Source organism: Triturus cristatus, chromosome 1_2 (genome assembly GCF_964204655.1).
Source record: "Triturus cristatus chromosome 1_2, aTriCri1.1, whole genome shotgun sequence".
Classification (NCBI taxonomy): Eukaryota; Metazoa; Chordata; class Amphibia; order Caudata; family Salamandridae; genus Triturus; species Triturus cristatus.
In genome coordinates this window covers 460,659,240-460,678,570 of record NC_140580.1, presented here as the reverse complement: position 1 = coordinate 460,678,570, position 19,331 = coordinate 460,659,240, and the positions used below count along the sequence as shown (strand labels likewise).

General features: G+C 46.4%; 1 long non-coding RNA gene across 1 annotated transcript in view; it reads left to right on the top strand.

The window, feature by feature from the left end:
• Nucleotides 1-1,615: 1,615 nt before the first annotated feature.
• Nucleotides 1,616-19,331, top strand: part of LOC146867495 (uncharacterized) — a 95,965-nt gene continuing 78,249 nt past the window's right edge. Inside the window, exon 1 of the long non-coding RNA XR_014966099.1 lies at nt 1,616-2,111. This is a non-coding gene — a long non-coding RNA (uncharacterized LOC146867495). The remainder of the gene's footprint in view (nt 2,112-19,331) is intronic.

The window sequence follows — 19,331 nt, the reverse complement described above, 5'->3', positions numbered from 1 at the left end:
GGGCATCGAGGAATACGCCGCCATACTGGGCACTGTAAATATTCGTGCACTCATATATGTCTCCTGCACTGCCTGCCCCACTCCCTTGTTCACAAGCCACTGTTCTTCGGAGCACGTCCTACCTTTACACGTGACCATCGCCATCCTTTGCACAGTCAATATCGTGAAGTGAAGGAGATTGTGAGGGAGCATATTCCTTTCACACCGCTGGTGGCTTTACCCTGTTTTCTTTTCTTTACGTATTCTTCAACTTTACAAGCAGCCGCATTTATAAGCCGGTCTCTCACCCTGCTCTAAACGGTGAAGTTTTCTGTCCTAGTACACCTGTGACAAACAGACCGTCTTACTGCCCTTTCTCTTCTTTTTCCTTCAGCCTCCTGGGGTGCCATACGGAACCAAGAGCCCTGAGCTGCACGGAAGGAAGACCCTGGTCACGAGGGACAGAAGACGACCTTCACACTTCACTGAGCTAAGGCTTTGTTGAACTTTTGGCTGCCTAAATAAAACCCTGTCAAAAATTACTAGTTAATGTGCTACCAAACTATAGTTTAATTCAATACATCTTCTTCTCTGTTTTCAATTACAAGTGATACGTGGTTTGCGAAACCCAACATATGATGGCTGCGAAGTTTTTGGCAGTGATATGATAAACAAACAATTAAAATCTAACCTCAAGCACACCAACTCCAGCCACAGATCTGTGTGACTTTTGATATCCTCTATGAGGTCAGCTGCTGAACATGGCTCCTCAAGTCTAGGCCTGGGCAGAGCTCGCAGCGTTTCACACTGCAGAATTCCGGTGAGTTACCAGGAAACTCCACCGAATTCCACAGACTTCCGCGAATGGGCAGATTAGGTTGATCACACTGTTCAAAAACGCAAATGAATGCTGTGCAGGGCTTCCTTTATAAAAACTGCAATGATCAGCCATCAGGAGTAGCTGTTGCAGAAGCAAACATTAATCCGTGGCAGGTTGAAAGTGTGTTTATTGACTTTTTTTTGCCTTCGTTTAGTGCACCACCACCGAGTTTCTGTTGCTTAGCATGAAACCAATGTGGACTGCACAGTGAGTGTTACAGAGGATAGCAGCAAATGCAGTTAGCCTGGCATGCTGCAAGCAGGAATTCAATTCACACTCTAACGGTGCACGCTATAGACAATTGCAGTGCATTGTACCATAATTGCCATACATATTGTGCCCCACATAGGCTGATGCAAGCTCTGTTTCAACTTTTCAAATGTAGTGTGCCATATGCCACACATATGTCACCATCATTTTTTCCCCAACAGTCTCTTTAATCCCCCATCTCTCCTTTGTTTCCATGTGGCCTTCTCTCGCCCCTCCTACCATGACTTTCCTTCTCTGCTTCCTTTTCAGGCCTGCCAAGGACCACGCATTAGGTGTGACACTACCGCATTTCAGTGTGGTGTTCCGCATCACCGCAGTGAAATGCATCGTCACACAGTAGCGTGCGGTGTGCCAGTGCCTGTGACACCTGTGCGCCGGCTCTGCTGCTCCCAGCAGACTTGCCAGCACTCAGGCTCACTCAGTAAACAGTTAATTAAATTGTCTGTTGGCTAAGTGCAGCACTTACTACAATGTTACAATCTTAGCCCTGCTCTGCTTGGCTGCATTGAAATTTCCACCCGCTACGCCGCACAGCTGTCACACTAGTGACTCGTCACTTCACTGCCCAATACCGACCCGGGGTGGGGCCTGCCCTCAGCAGTGGTTGCCGTGTACTGGCTGTGGCGCCGCGGGGGGATGTTGTGACCTCATGTCCTGAAACAGGAAGGAAGTGAGGTCGGTCAGAAGCGGCGGGGGATTCGACTGGAGTTGTGCTGTCTGCGTCCCTCCCTGCATCCACGGCATAAACAGTTTAAAACTCTGAGTGCACTCCTGCCTGCGCATATTACCCAGCGTTGGATCCCGGACTGCAGCTCTCTCAGTTAATCATGGGCACGCATGAGAGAGGCCTCGGGGAGAGCTGCCTGCAGTGCTGTGCGGCTGCGACACATGCGGCTCTCTGCGGTGGCCGTTCAACTCGCGCTCAGAGAGAGTGAGATACTAGTGCTAGCTGCCAGAGTACTGTAAGACCACTACAGAACAAGTAAGTACATTGGCCAGCCAGCCTGCCTGCTGCCACTGACTTTAGTAGTGTTGTTGTTCATGTTGTCACAGAGAGAGTTTCACACACAGTGCACTGCAGCTAGTCCGTGAATAACCGCAGCGTCCGTTGGATGAGATTGTTGCAGACCCAGCTGTGTGTTCATTAGCCCTGGTAGCCGGGCAACGCTGTGCACCGGTATTAAGTAGTTAACGTTATATTTGCCAGCTGAGGGCTCAGGCTGCAGTATCGCCGGGCATCTGCATCGGACGGTGGAGCCTGTGTGCTCTGCTGCACAGCAAGCACTGCAAGATCTGATCCTTTCATTTATGTCAGACAGTAATCTTCAGGCACGGCTGCTCTGTCTCGTCATCCTTCTGAAGTTTATAATGTTGGGCACCGTCGGTCATTGAAAGCACTAGTAGCCGGACGTGTCCCACTCGGTCTGTAATTAACTTACTTCAGTTTATGGACAGAATTATAATTCAATGAGCCAGTGTCAGTGATTGAGTCTGTAGCTAAATCAGTCAGATAATCTAACTAATTAAATGTGTACTTGAGTTGAGAGTTTGTTACCTGATTTCACATTATACATATAATTTACACTGTGCTTAGTTTATCAATGATGCAAGTATTTGTACATAATATGTCTGAGGGTTTATTCTCAGTGACTTACAGGTGGTGCGTGTGGTGTTTTGCCAGGGCTCTCTGCTATCTCTCATCGGGTGGGGTTGGGGGGTCGTCACGACTCGCGTCATCCCTCAGAGGCCCCTCTTCATGCTCTCTCGGGAGGCAGCACTAGGGTTAATGCCTTTCCATTTCTGGTGCTCTGCAGCAGTTCCAAGAACTAATTGGAGTTTTTTGTTTCCCAAATGGCTGTAGTTTCTGATATTTTGAAGATTCCCTCCTCTTTATTGCATGATTTTTGCTCGCGAGAAAGTGTCACTCATAGTTGTTGAAATGTCACTCATAATTTCACTGAAATTATGAAAATGTTACACATGGCAATCTGAAACCTTGGCAGCTATGCCTTTTCACTCTCTAGATCTCTCACCTACTGCTCATTTCTAGTCCCGCTTCCCTATACTCTTGCCATTAGGCAGCCTGTATTCACCGCAGTCTGACTCCAAATTCAGTTAGTAGCGAGTAGGGTGCATTAGAGGATTACCCTTAGGAACGATTACATGACCTGCACCAATCATAGTTGCCAAGCAGACGTTTGGTATTCATAATAATTGCCTGTACTGTGACGAGGGCTTCTTACACCACCATGCATTGGTAACCACAATTATAAAGCCTGCTGTACTTCGCAGAATGTGACAGCATGAGGGGTTTATTGTAGCAAGGTTTGTGCCTGCCTAACATGTCATACACCATTAGCTGGGCAATGACGAGTCATTCGGCTTGTAATATGTTCCCCACCCCTATCTCCAGTGTTAGGGGTGCTCACAGAGCTCATTTGCAAGGCACAATTATTATTAGTTTGTGGGTGCAAATCCACATGTTTTTGCATCTTTGGTTTCAACCCGTGTTAGAAAAAGAGTTATGGTGCCACCTGGGTAGTAGCTTTTAACATTCTTTGAGTCAATTTACAAACTTCTGACACTTTGAAACTCCCCCAGCCCCAAGTCAATCAATTTTCTGTTGTAAGCTTCCAGGATGTAATGTTGTATAAGTGAGTCACAGCTTTGATGTATAATGCAGCGATATGTTTGCGGTTCAAACTTCAAATAACGTGGAGAGAGAGTTGTCCAGGATCCTATCTAATAACAAGGTAAGGAAGCCGGAATTGGAGCTTTCCAGTTCAATTGTTCTCTTCCGAAGATAGAATGAAGCATTTTCTGGGAAATGAACATCCACTGGCAGAGTGCAGTGGGTGTGCAAAGCTGTGCATATTACATAGAATCCGTAAGAGTGGAGATCGGTGTCTGTTCAACCTCTCAATATAGGGTCGAGGCTCGAGAATTATTCGTAATGTGTACCATGCTCCTGGGACTTTTATAAAGGTGGGCACTGTTAAACTCTACCACTTGACAGCGCCAGAGTTTTATGCCAAACTTCGCTCTCCAAGCGGAGCGCGGAGTGGCAAACCTCTACGAACTCCATCCGTGGAGCGGAGTTTACTTCCCACCCCAACTCAATTCTTGGATGGATGACGAGTTCCTCGATCCAGCAGCTCCAAAAAGAAGTTTCATCTTCATTCATTTTCTGCATTATTAATATGTGAACATGAACAACAAAGAATGGACAGCACTGTAGACATTAGGAAAATCACACACTACCATTACATGCTTAGAACAAGTTCCATCATCTGTCAAACTAATTTCCTCAAAAGTTAGTTACTGAGAACACTATGCAAAATATTAGTTACCTACAAGATTTGTCACAATTACCTGACGGACGATGGTAGTGGGTCTAATTGATGCTACCAGTAGGTTTCCTGATACCCGAGATGTGTTCCTGATGACCAACGTGGTCCTGGCAGCAGCTGTAATGAGGCCAACACATACATATTTCTAAAAAAAAACACGTATATGTTAAAAACTGAATGTATGTGTTAATCAAATCTACTTTCTAAACAGTTGGAGTCATTCCTCCTTGGAGGAGACATTTTGGTTTGTTGTATTAATACATTTTACGTTGAATAGAAATGTTGAGCTATGCACTCATATTACACAACATGTTATGAAGTCTTCTAATCTTATAAACCATATTTGTTCATATTGTGCTGGGTGACACCAGGGACGTTTGCAAAGCTACATACAGCTAATATGTCATCCATGAAATTGAACAATTAGTCTTTTGTGGGGTTATATGTAAGTGAACTTACCAGTGTCTTTTATCCACCTGCTGTGTGGTGCCTAACCAGTTGTAACATCATTACAAGGAGCAGATGTCACTCTTGCCTGTGATGGGGTATTGGCCAACATCACAGGGCCTATAAGAATATGGATGAATTTCTGATGATAGTCAACATTTCAAACCACACTATTTAAGTTTACATGTAGAAACCCTAGTAATGAACGTGACAAAGCATATCTAATGATTGTATAAAATTACAGTACAACATCGAACACACTTACTGTTAGCATATTTATGTACCAGTTCTTGCAGTTGGTTGTTCTTAACCTAGCCCTTGATGTTAACCTCCAGTATGTGCATGTGCATTTACTTCTGCTCCAACAGAAGGATTCACTCTGGCTGTATGTTGAAATAAAATGTAGCAGATTACTCACAAGACAACAATTGATGCCTCTATTCAAATATTAACGTAAAACAATATACTATGCAGGTATAATAGAAACACAAACAAGGTCAATTTCATGAGTCAGTTATAATTCACATCTCATGTCACAGGTAAAGGATTTTCAACTTTTACCCAAGATGATAATGAAAAAAGAAAGATAGAGGGGAGGAAAGTGGAGGGAAGAGATCAGATATAGAGAGGAGAAAGGAGAGAATGGTAGCGAGAAGATGGATGGATATGCCTCCTTTGATTTTTATATGGCTGGGTCTAAACTGGAAAGGCATGGGGAGCAAAAAAAGATGGATGTAGGCTCAGATCCCTGTACTGGGGTGAATATTTGACATTGTTCAGGATTCTGTCCATCAATTGTTCTTTTTGTATTTATCACCCCGAGTTGTACGGGTATGTCCAGATATAGGTGCTGTGCTCTCCATGCAACTGGAGTCAAGCTAACCTGGCTGATGAGGGTGATTCCCCGAATCCGGTCCCAGGATGCTTGTTTCTGGTCCAGGAGTACATGGCCTGGCAATTCGTGCTGGACTGTTCCTATGGGGAGCAGGGTCAAGATTGATTTGCATATGGGTGGGTCTAAACTGGAATGGCATGGGGAGCAACATAATGATGGATTTCGGCCCAGATCTCTGTACTGGGGTGAATGTTTGACATTGTTCTGCATTCTGTCCATCAATTGTTCTTTTTGGAAAGGCCTCCTTCGAGGTCAGGGGTCTCAAATGAAGTGCCAGGAGTACCAGGAGCAAGCTAGGGGTCACAGTTGCGCCCCCTCACTGCCTTTAAAAGATTTCCATGACTAAGTCATTAAGTGCTCTCCTTCCTTCCTTTGTTCCATTGTGGACATTTCTTAAATTGTTTAGTGACAGTCTGCTCAAAAGTTATTATTTTCACTGGCATGCTAGATGTGGGTGAGATGAAGGTGGATGTTTTCTGCAAACCTGTGTACCCCACAGCTGTTCATGTGGGTAAATCAGCAAAAAACGCCTTCCATTTCAAATTTCAGAAGAAATCCGATAGCTCACACTTGTGCCTGAATTTGTCCAGTGTGAAGGTAGGAACAAACCCCTTATAGAGGACCTGTAGTATTTTATTGTTTAGTTCTTTATTTTATTAAATTTATTACTAGGTGCTTGTACTCTGTCCTGTTGCCATGTCCCTAGTCACAGTACGTGTGTGCACTATCTGATGTATGTCCTCTCTAAGGTGTTTTCCCTTTGGGCTCGCCTGGAGGATATCCTCGATGCAGCATAATCCTCGCCTCCTGTCCTGCCATAGAATGAAATATTTCCTAGTTGTCATAATGGAAAGTTTCAGTTCTATCAAAGACACGGAGGCCAGGATTATCCCACCCACATATCATTTTCCCTCCCTTTTTATTTTTTTTAATTGGCATTTCAGTTCAACAATACAAACCCATCAAACAGGTCAGCTGAATATCACATGAGCAACAGGTCTTTGTAAGTGAGTCCACTTCATACATAGTAATAAAGATACGACGCATTACGACTGCCTCTCCAAAATCGCATACATGGTGTATACAATTCCAATGTCTTGGTATACTCACAGTACCACAGATATGTTAAAAACATAAAATGACCTGATTTGTCTTTGTCTGAGAGGGCCAGTAGCAGAATAACACTCCCCTTTAGTCCCCTAAATTAGTGACCCCTATATTATACCATATACAGGAATGCAAGGCAATTACATAAAGCATCTACAGGGTTAACTGCACTGCCACCATCTCCGATGCCTCAGCCCCCCATGTGTCCTAGCTGACCATGTTAAGAATGGATCCCGGATGTTCAGGGGTCTGGAAGCTGGTGGCAACAACTCCCAGTACGTACTTAATTGGGTGTGACCATATGTGATGTCCCTGACCCAGTCCTTGACGGAGGGCACCCTCCGCTTACCCCAATGCACTGCAACCTGACGTTTTGCAAATAAAAGGAGGAGGGCATGCAGTTTACGCAGCTTAGGTGATGTGTCCTTTACATAGCCCAGTATGCCTATCACTGGAGATGGAGTCAGCGCCACCCCCAATATGTCATTAACTGCATCAAAAATTGCCGCCCAAAACTCAGCTACCTTGGGGCAGTTCCAAGCCACATGCAAAAACGTAGCCGGCGCAAAACCACATCTCCAGCAATCGCTCTCCGCTCGAAGACCCATACAATGGAGACCGACCGGGGTTCTATAATATCTATGCAAATATTTAAAATGTATCAAACGTAACTTGTAATTCGGGGAGAGCTCTGACAATTGTCCACAGCAATATCTCCATTGCTCTTCAGATAAATCTACCTATAACTCCACATTCCAATTTTTAAGTTAGTTTGGCGTTATGATCGGAGCTGTATCTTGCATGCGCGAGTACAAGCGAGTAACCAGTTTCCATGATGAGGGAAACTTCAGCAGGTTATCTAGTGCAGACATAGTCGGTGGTGCCCTCGGAAAGTCCACCCCCAAAGAGCGACACGCCGTGCAAATTTTATGATATAGAAAGATTTCAGCAAACGGCACCGCATGTCCCTCGGCCGCGACAGGTGGAGGTCGAAATGTGTCTCCGGGGTACAAGTCCCCAAATGTCTGTAGTTTCATTGTCGTAGCTAGTGTCCTACTTAGGCTGTCTTGCACACAGGGCATCATTGGGTTTTGCGGCAGAGGAACCAAGGGGGCATAAATCAACGGGAGTCTCGCTCTCCTGCGCAATTAGTCCCACGCCCAGCACAGGGTTCCAGCCGAATCTATATCGCCACGAGGGCGGCGGGGTTTTTGATATAGCGCCACCTTCAGCGGGGTTGGGGCCATTACCTCTGCCTCTACCGCTACATGCGGCTGGAATGGGGTCGGGTGCACCCAATAATGCAAGAACTGGGCTTGCGCACAAAGCGCGTATAGGTGCATATCTGGCGCACCCAAACCGCCCTGCTTAAACAGAAGAGTGAGAAGATCCCAGGAGGCTCTGACCTGTTCGCCTGCCCACGCTAGCGTGAGAAGATGAGACTTAAGTGTGTTCAGAAAGTGCTTGGTGACCGGAATTGGTATGTTGACGAACAAATATAAAAATTTCGGCAGAATGACCATTTTGGCAAGAGCTATTCCACCCGTCAGGGACAACGGCAGTTTCGCCCATATTTTCACTTTGTCCTCCAGCCACATCGTCGTACGGCCATAAGTTAGGCGCCACACTTCCTGCGTGTCGCGGCTCACCCAGACACCCAAGTATTTAACTTCCCCCGCTTCCCAGCGTAAGGGAAATTCCGAGGTCACCTGTGGGGTGCCGTCAGTCACCGGGAAGATCACAGACTTAGTCCAGTTGATGCGAACGCCCGAAAGCCCACCAAAGCGGATGAATTCTTTCAATAGTGGATCTAGGTTCTCTTCTGGGTTAATTATATATAAAGTAACATCGTCAGCATACAGAGGTATGAGCAGGTTCCGGGAGCTAAAACCAATCCTCCTCATGGTGTGATGCTGTCGGATTCGGGCTGCAAGGGGCTCCATTGCAATAGCAAACAGGAGAGGGGACAGTGGACACCCCTGTCGGGTCCCACGTGAGATCAAAAAGGGGTCAGATACCAGACCGTTTACCCATACGCGTGCCGAGGGCGAGGTGTATAGCAGCTGGATACTCTGCATATAAAACGGGCTAAAACCCATACGCCTTATAATGCGGAATAGGTAGGGCCATTCAAGTGTGTCGAACGCTTTAGTGGCGTCCAAGAACACCACCGCAACTTTTTCGTCTGGGTGCAGGTAATGGAGGACTGAGAAAATCGTTCTTAAATTATGGGAGGTGGATCTTCCTGGAATAAAACCCAACTGGTCCGGGAGAGCTATCATTGGTAAGAGTGGTTGCAGCCTATTAGCCAAAAGTTTTGCGAATATTTTGACATCTACATTGATCATGGAAAGTGGGCGGTAGGAGTCCAGCTCCTCTGCCGACTTCCCAGGTTTTAAGAGCGTGATAATTGTCGCCTCTCTCATTGACTGCAGCAGTACCCCCACCTCCAATGCTTCACCGTAAACCTCCAATAGGCGAAGCGCCAGCTCCGCAGAATAAGTCTTGTAGAACGATGTGGTTAGACCGTCCGGACCAGGAGCCCTACCCGCAAGTAGGCTTTTAATAACTTGTGTCACATCCTCTACCATAAAGGGGAGGTCCATATATTTTCTATGGGAGTCATTAAAGCAGACCAACGCTACGGTCTCAAGGAATGCATCCAGTTCCTCTGTACATGATCCCTGAGTGGTCGTGTATAATTTGTGATAAAATTTGGCAAATTCATTCGACACCCCCATGTGCCCCCTAATCATGTCTCCCTCCGGGTTCCGGATCTCATGGACAAACGTCTCTGATTTAGATGGTCTGATCATGCCAGCGAGCGTACGGCCCGGTCTGTCTCCCTCCCCATATCTGCACGCTTCAGCATATTTACCTAAGAATTTCGTTTCACGCTGCGCCTCCTCTGCATAGTCCAACAGAAGAGCTTTTAATTTCTGCGCCACATGGGTGTCACTAGCGGAATAATATACCCCCTCCATTTCCTTGATCCGGGCCTCCAGGGATGACAGTGTGCCTCGTATCGCCTTAAGTACCCCTGCTTGCCTCGCAATGCATTGGCCCCTGATCACCGCCTTAAAGGCCTCCCAAAGTGAGGCCTCAGATTACACCGACCCTTCATTGTTAATGTAATAGTCTAGGATGTCCCTCCGTAATTCCTCCCTGAATGCCTCATCCATCAAAGCATGGGGTGGGAGTCGCCAGGTGAATGCCCGGGGGGCCGCCCCCGGAAGGGTCAACTGCAACAAACACGGGGCATGATCCGACAGCATTTGCGGCAAATGCAACACGTCGGTAGTCCAAGCCGCCGCATCCCTTGATACCAGCCAAAAATCTAAGCGGGACCATGCACCGTGATGATCTGCCTTCCCTGGCCAAGGGGTGCCTGCTGCGCCATATGTCTACTAGGTTACCATCCTGAATTATGGACTGCAACGCAGTGCTAGCCGCCGGATGTAGGACACGAGCTGCGCCCCTCCTATCTGTAGCATCATCCAGAATGGCATTGAAAGCCCCTCCCCACAGTACAGTGTCATACCCCATTGCCTTAATTTTAGACCATACATCCTGGAAGAAATCAGGGGCATCGATATTGGGACCATATATTGCTGTGATTACCAGGGGGAGTCTCCCCAACAGTCCACAGAGGATACCGAACCTACCCTCTGGATCCCTGCTTTCCTCCCTCTCTTGCCAGTCCACCCCCTGTCGAATCAGCACAGCCACCCCTCTGGCATAATTGGAATATATGGACATGTATGTGTGCTGCCACCTGCGATGCCGCAGTTTTGGAAAAGGAGCAGTGTTCAGATGTGTCTCCTGCAGCAGACAAATGTCAACATTATGCCTAGTCAAATAAGCATGGATCAATCTGGCCATACGACAGTCATTTAGCCCTCTGATGTTCCATGTCAGCAATTTTAGTGGTTTATCGTGAGAGTCTCCAGACAACGCTCCCCAGTGAGAGGCTGATGCGCCACTTCGCCAATCAGCACATCAACAGAGTTATACAGTGGCTCATACCTAAGAATCACACTGGCATTAAGACACCAAACAGTCTCCCAACCCCACCCCTCGCCCACTCCAACCCCCCAATCAGGTTGCAGAACCCACCCCCTAAAGACCAAAAACATACCCAATTATGAACAATGCAAGGGAAACCTCCCAAGGGGGCATGGTGGCATCAGCAATCACCCCTGAGCAAACAGGGTGGCCGGGAATCCAGCGGTGTGACCACAACCCCAACCCCGGCAACCCAAAAGCACACCACCAGAAAAATAAGAGTAACATCATATTGACTTGCAGTTGCATTTGAACAGATAATCACTTATTATGACAGTATAATGAGTACATGTGGAGCACAATCAGGATCTAACTCAGCATCAGTCATTATCGCTCAAGTGACCAGACACTGGCGTCGAAGGCCCGCGGGTCTCTTTGCCCTTCTTCACTCCAATATGCTTAGCAAATTTGAGTGCGGACTTTGCATCAGTGAAAAAGTGTGCAGTGCCCTCATAAGAAACCTTCAGTTTTGCGGGATAAAGCAAAGAGTACGGGATCTGTGCTTGCAGGAGGATTCGCTTGGCCTGCAGGATTTCCCGTCTCGCTGCCTGCACATCCGGCATAAACTCTGGATAGAATGACACGGCGTTACCTTGGTATGTCAATTGTCCTTTCTCTCTCGCCATTCTCAAAATAGTGTCCCGGTCTTGGTAATTCAGCAATTTGGCCAGTATCGGTCGAGGCGGCGCCCCTACCGGTGGTTGCTGCCCCAGGGATCTGTGCGCTTTCTCCACCACGAAGACCGGGGACAGCTGAGGTTCGAACAACGCGTGTAGGAGCTCCGTCATGTAGCTCTCCATCCTAGTGATCGCGGTGGTCTCCGGAATCCCGGTAATGCATATGTTATTTCTGCGTGACCTCGCTTCTAAATCGTCATTTTTAGCACGAATAACACCCAGGAGTTTGTCCATATTTAACAGTTGCACTTTCGTTTCTACTTGAAAGTCGTGGAATTCAGTATGCCGATTTTCTAGGGCATCTAAGCGACTTTCGTGCGTGGACACCTGGGCTTTCACCGAGTCCAACTGCGAGGTCAGGGTGTCCAGCTTTGAGTCAATGTTTTGCAGGCTAGAGCGCATTTCCAGCATTAAAGTGCGCAAATCCTCTCCCCCATCCTCAGTGCAACTCCGGCTCCTCCTCCGGCTGCATATCCGAAGGCAGCTCAGCATGGCGCGTGGCTCGCTTGTCAAATGTTAGCTTCGGCTGCTTGGCATCATGCTTTCCCATCTTGCACCAACTTGCCAACAACCAGGGCAGTGCCAGAATCCCAGGGCGCAAGCAGGTCTGCAGACTACCCCACCTCCGACCCGCACAAAGCAGACTTCCCAGCGAGGGGCAGCAGCGCAGCTCACCTCGATATTGAAGCACACCGCCCTCTACGCCGCTCCGGGTCGCCCCCAGCACCCCACAGCCGCTCACCGCACCCAGGAGTGGCAGGACAGGACAGAAGTCGAGTCCCAGCAGGTGTCCGCGCAGTCCGTCTTGGTTCAAAGGGTGCGTATCACACCTGGGTGCTCACAATGCAATCCGGGGGGGGGGGACTTTACAGAAGGGCACATCCACAGTATCGCGATAGCAGGTGTCTCATCCACAGGGCGCTGCGATGGCAGTACGTCTGGGCTCCGCGCCTACCACTGCAGCTCGAGGCCCATCGCAATTCCTTTAAACCCCTCCCTGGGGCTGTATGTTCATCCGCCAGATCACCCGTTTAGCAACTATCCTCGGGCGCCACTCCACGATGGTATAACTCCGGGGGACAGCGCCAGTACTTCAACAAGCATCACGCATGGCCCAGCCCCTCGCTACATTCCTCCCGGGACCACCGCAGATAAGGGGAAGCAGAGGCACACTCGACTCCTTGGCCTACTATGCTCCCCGTGATGTACACAACTCTTCAAGATGGCGCCATCCGGCCTTCCCGCATACACGGAGACAATCCCTCACCGCCTTCCGGGACAGCCTCAGGCACGGGACGCGCTCAGACTCACCGAGTCTCCTGCGCTCCTCCAGCTCTGGTACGCCTCTCTCACAGCAGCTGCGACCCGCGTTGGTCGAATCAGGCAGCCGCAGCTCCGCCGCTCATCCAGGTCTGCTCCGTCACTGCATCCCCGGGCTTAATTTTCAGGTCCGCCGGCCGCCGCAGTCATCACAAGCATGCACCGCGGGCTCAGCAGGTCTCTCCCGCGATCTAGCGTCTCAGAGCCCGCCCGGAGCTCGGAACAACAGCAAATCAATGGGCAGCTAGTCAGCGCGCCGAGGGCGCCGGTTACAGCGCCGCAGCCCCACCACAATTCAGGATGTTAAAAGGATATTTTCCCCGGCCCGCGGAGCACACTCAAAGAACGGCCATTCCGCTGCTAAGCAGACCACGGTCCGATCTTCCCTCCCTTAATTGGGATTTGTTTCCTGTAAAGGTTAGTACGCACAATCCATCTCTTAAATGTTCATGTTTTTGATGGCAGTGTTTAATGCACGTTCATTGACTGATGCTACACTAAGTTTTCAGTACTCAAGTTTCAGACATATTTGTTTAACTTCCTCGTAGGATCTGAGGGGTCAAAGCAAGATTAAAGATGCTACTCTCTTTCTGCATTCATAGGATGAAAGAGGAAGCAGCAACAGAGGCATGGGACTATGGAGGGTCCATGGAGACATCTAATTGGACAGTATTGCTTATTTGAACTATGACTTCTTCACTTGGGCTTATGTGAAATGAAGTCTTGTTTAGATTTAAATAATGGCTGCCGATCAATAAAACGAAGAATGTAAAGCGTAATCCTCACCTCCGTGTCCTTGATAGAATTGAAACTTTCCATCATGATATCTGGGAAATTTTTCATCACACTATCATTCTTTTGTTTTATAAGGGGTGCCAAGCAGTAGATGATGAAACTTCATAATATGAATTTGTATTGTTTTATAACAATTAATAATTCAGCACAGAATTAATATGATGAAATTACAATGTATATACTCTCTTGCTTCATATTTTGCAACAGAATGTAGTATTTTGAAAATCTAAAAATGTATACAAATGAGAGTTACATTGGTGATTTAACAATTCTTTCTGCATTATAGCCCGTGGGTTAAATTATTCCATACAATTTTTAGTTTTCAACCCGTTATTTTATTAGAGCTATGAGTCTTTTTTTTTTTGTGGGGATAAAAAGGCACGAGGTCGGGGTAGAGAAAAGCTCCTGTAAACCAAAAGATCCCCATTAAAAGTTCTCTGTTATACCAAATTTGCCCAGAAACATTGTTTCTCAACAAATCAGGAATTACAAGGGATGCAGGAAAATTACAACATTGTTATTCTCCTTCTCCCAGACATTTCATAAGCTAAACGCAGGTGAAATCCCTGGGTGAGAATGGCCTGAAAAATTGAGATATTACCACTTTAATCATGTGCAGTACTCACAATTTAGCAATTCCCATTTTCTCAAGGGGCATTAGGAGACAAAATAGGTTTCCTGTGATACACCGCAGCATAAAATTACCAACACCTATGGTACTGGTAATTTCACATGCATGAATATTGATGCGGTGAGCTCACTCTACATGTAATGAGAAGCTAAGACAGGTCCATTTATTTATTTCCCAAGGTTTAAATGTGATGTGCCAACTTATCAGACAAGTGACCCACACCAGGCTAATTTGTCTGCTGCTTGTATAGTCATTTTACAATACATTAAAGTATTGGAGGCAGGGCCAGCTTTAGCGCTGGTGGAGCCCGGTGACCTCCTTCTCGGATTCCCTTACTAGCACCTGGCAAAAGTGCCCCTTATCTCTCCATATCCCCTCTCTCACATACATATGATGTGTTTTATAGTGCCGGTAAAGGCTAGCTTTACCAACCCATTCAGCTATCCACATAAAATACAGATCTGCTCTTTGCAGCAGCCATATTAACCCTCTGTGATACTTTTTGACGAGTCAAAAATGCCCTAGAAAAAACTCCCATCTCTCTCTCTGGCATTAACATCAATCACAAGAGTTATCATGGCATTTTATTGCGCACTGAAAGCTGCACGCACAAGGAAATCTGCAGTGGGTGTTTTTAAATGGCAAGTTATTTGTAAACACAGCACCCCCCCTGAGGTCAGCCCCCCCCCCCCTTTCCAGGTCAGCACCCAGTGCGACTGCACCGGTTGCGGCACCCTAAAGGCAGCTCTCATTGGAGTACCGGTAAGATAAATTCTGTTTTATTGTTTTGTGTGGGTGCTTACAGCATACTCTTACTCAAAAGCTGTATAATTTAGAGAAGCAATGTAGTTTTCGTTAAGTAACATAAAACGTTTGATTGAATTCAACAGCAATAGATTATTGCTTGTACCAAAAAATCAATGTCTATAAAAATATGCTTAACAGCAGGCACTTTGCAAGCGCATTTTTACCTTATTATTGCAGAAAACAGCCTCTTTAGAAAGTTCTCAATCGGGGGAGAGGCAAGTGCATTACATCCGACTCATCACTGAATAAACTATTTATGGTTGACTCTACAGTAATTTGGAATTGGTAACTATGAAAAATGTGGCCATTAAAATCTATGTGCTCATGTTTCTAATTCAGCAGTCCAAGTTGCGAGTAATCATGGTAAAATCTATCTCCCTTTAGTGGCAATGGAGGACTTTTCTTTTCCTGGGGGGCTCCTTCTTAGAGCACGTCTTCCTTGCTGCTAAAGAATGTCTTTGAATTATCTTAACAAGTGCATTGACGAAACATGCTTTTGTGCCTACAGAGACTTTAAAATGTGTAATATCATGATCAAAAGCCGTTTAAAATATATCTTGTTATCTGCTTCTAATCAAAACGAAGTACTGCAGTTTCTTTGAAGCTATCCTCATAAACATTTAGGGCCAGATGTCTGACCCTTACAATTCGTGAGCCGCTAATTGAGCAGTTTTGCGACTCACAATTTGCGACTTGCAAAATGTAATTTACAACAGTGTCTCAGACACTGTTTGCGAATCCGAATGGGGTCGCAAATTGTCTGTCTCATTAATATACACGAGGCAGCTGCAATTTGCCACCCCATTGGGAATGGCTTGCACTTCCAGGGATGGCGGCCTGCTGGGGTCAACAGACCACCATGTCTGTGACTGCTTTTTAAATAAAGCAGTTTAAAAAAAAAATGCAGACGGTTTTCCTTAAAGGAAAACAGGATGCATTTAAAAAAAAAAAATTAAAGGTTTCTTTTTCATTTTTTAAGAGTATGTAGTGGTCTGTGGGACCACTGCCTGCTCTTAAAAATATTTTCACAAACATTCACGAAGGGGTCCATCCATATAGACACTGCCATCCATTGGTCCATACACTCTGCCAACCATCTATCCATCCACTCTGCCATCCATCCATCCATCCACTCTGCTGTCTATTTATCCATCCACTCTGCCATCCATCTATTCATCCACAGTCCCATCCATTATACTCCATTCATCCATCCATCCATCCATCCATCCATCCATCCATCCATCCATCTATTCACTCTGCTATTCATCCAGCCACCCACTCTGCCATCTTTACATCCATTCATCCACTCTGCCATCCATCCATTCTGCCATCCATCCATTCACTCTGCCATCCACCCATCCAATCTGCTATTCATCCATCTGCTCTGGCATCCACTTGTCCATCCATCCATCTGCACTGCCATCCACTTGTCCATCCATCCATCCTTCATCCATTCACTCCGTCATGCATCCTTCCATCCTTCATCCATTCACTCTATCATCCATCCTTCCATACTTCATCCATTCACTCTGTCATCCATCCATGCACTCTGTCATCCATCCATCCGTCCATCAACTTTTTATTATATTCATCCACTCTGTCATCCATCCACCTTGCCATCCATCTTTCATCCATTCATACACTCTGAATGGATTGCAGAGTGGATAGATGGATGGCGCTCATCTTTTTACCCTTGCATCCTTCCATCCTTTTACTCTGCAATCCTTTCACTTCTTCATCACCTACCCATCCACTCAACCACCCATCCCTATACTCCTCTTTTCACCTGTCCATCCACCTATCCATTCACTCAGTCATCCATCTACCTATCCTTTTACTTTGCCAACCTTCCACCTGTCCATCCATCTATAATTCACTCATCTTTTCACTCAATCATTCACATTCTCATCAAATCACCCATTCGTCCATGCATCCTTCTTTTCACCCTTCCTTCCAATATTCCTTCTTTTTTCCGTGTTCTATTTACTCAGTACCGTTTTATCTTGCTCCTGCTTACTCTTCTAGTGAGGCTGCATTCCAGCATTAATGATGAGCTTTTGTCTACCAAGTTGCAGACAGACGATGCCTATGAAAGAACACCACCCCGCTGTAGCTGCTAAAGCTAGGGGTTTCATAGGCCCCTGCTTATCACAGGTAATGTGTCGCCCCTAATGCAACTGCAATCTCGCTCTTGCCCTAGGGCAGTGCATTGGTGAAAGATGGACTTGCTGTTTGAAGTAGCTGGTTAATTTTTTACTGTTCAAATGGCAATGCAGTCTGCTTTTCAAAGGGAGGCAACAATCTGCTTGCAAGAGGGTGCACTAAGTCATTTCACCTGTCAACAGAGTGTTTCCATGGAGACTGCAGAACTCTTTTCTCCCTTTCAATGGGCACCCTCAGGTGGTGCACTGATTGTGTGCCACCTTGTTTGGCACAGTGGGCCTCCTAAAAGCTCCTTTGCCCTGCTCCAACACCAACAAAGTGGCACGGACACAGAGGCAAATTATTCAATTATTTTCATGGGGCCTCGTCCCGATGCAAATGAGAGAACGGCCCCTTAGGATCACAGTGGCAATACTTGTGCACCAGCATGATCTGTATTACAGAAGAGGTTGCACAAGTGTCTGCATCGCCTTCGCTCACACCAAGGAGCTCAAATGGTATTATAAGCATGATGATGTAAGTTTTCAACAATTTATATAATTTGTTCAGATCCAGGGAAATTCATATTTGTGAACTCCGCAAAATCAGCCACATATAGGCACTAAGAATTCCAGGTTAAGCGCAAAGGTTGCAGTGTGGAGTTTTCACAAATCCTTTAGATCCATGATAGGTACACTAGAAACGTAGGCTCACATTTACTAACATTTCACTCAACGCAGCACAGCAAATAAAACTGCTGCCCAAGATAAAGAAAGCGAGAGAAGAACTGCACCATATTTGCAAAGCTATGCCACTGTTCTGCTCTCTCCTAGTGATGGAGCAGCTGTGGCGGCCTAGGGCCAACAGAAGCACCCTTGCTTCATGTCGCAAGGTTGACTGTATTGTAGTCAAGATAGTTGCACAAAAACTATGCTTGAGGCTATTTCCTTTTTGTATGTGTGCTGCTGCAGAATTCAGCACACTTTGCAGAGTCAAAAACAAGGAGAAATAAAGACATTTTTCCTTGTTACTCCAGCCTCATGTAGGAGCACCATTTTGGTGCAAAACCATGTTTAAAAATCTTTGTAAATATATATTACCTACTGGCGGTCGCCAGTAGGTAGTTATAGTTAGGACCCTCTTACCATAGGAAATCCGCAACATTCTATTTGGAATAACTTTGGCGCCGGTCGACGAATCCTCGCGAAATTTTCAAAACTAATGGGGCGCTACGCTACGCTCCTACCCTGAAAGTCTCGGGGGGATTCGTCAAGCGGGGGCTGAGAAAAGAGGGGGGTCCCAAAACGCGTTTTTCCCATGCATTTTTCCATAGGACCTTTAGACACAGCTACAGCCCGAACGGCTGAACAGAGTTACTTGAAATTTGGCAGAGAGGTAGTCTACAGGTCAAGGAAGTGCCTTTTGTAGGTTTGGTGTAAATCTGTTCAGTAGATCCTGAGAAAATAGCATTTAAATCAATATATATATCTGTGGCAGCTTACGGTGCGCTTACCGTGCGCTTACGGTAAGCTTACCGTACGCGTACGGTGCCGTGCGCGAGCGCGATTCTGATTGGCTGTTAGATCTTAGTAAACATTCGAATCGGTCGAAACCAAGAAGCGGCGGCCGCCATTTTCTCTCTCGCACTCTGAGGGGGGAGGAAAAACAAAGGCAAAAAACATGTAAAGGGGCTGTTTAGACAGCTCCTAACCACCTAGCCTTGATGAAGGTGTCCCCAAAGAACCCCCAAGGCAAAAAGTCAAATTTTTTTTTTTTGAAAAATCGCCGATTACGCTTAAAATTTTAAAAAAAATAATAATTATCCACACTCTCCCCACCCCGTGTGCAAATTGTGCCCGAAGTGCCCCATTTGTGCATGGCAAATCCTGATTCTGAAAATGTAAAAGATTACCTTTCACAACGAAGCGCATAATATGTCCTCCATGTGCGCACGGTGCGCGAAGCG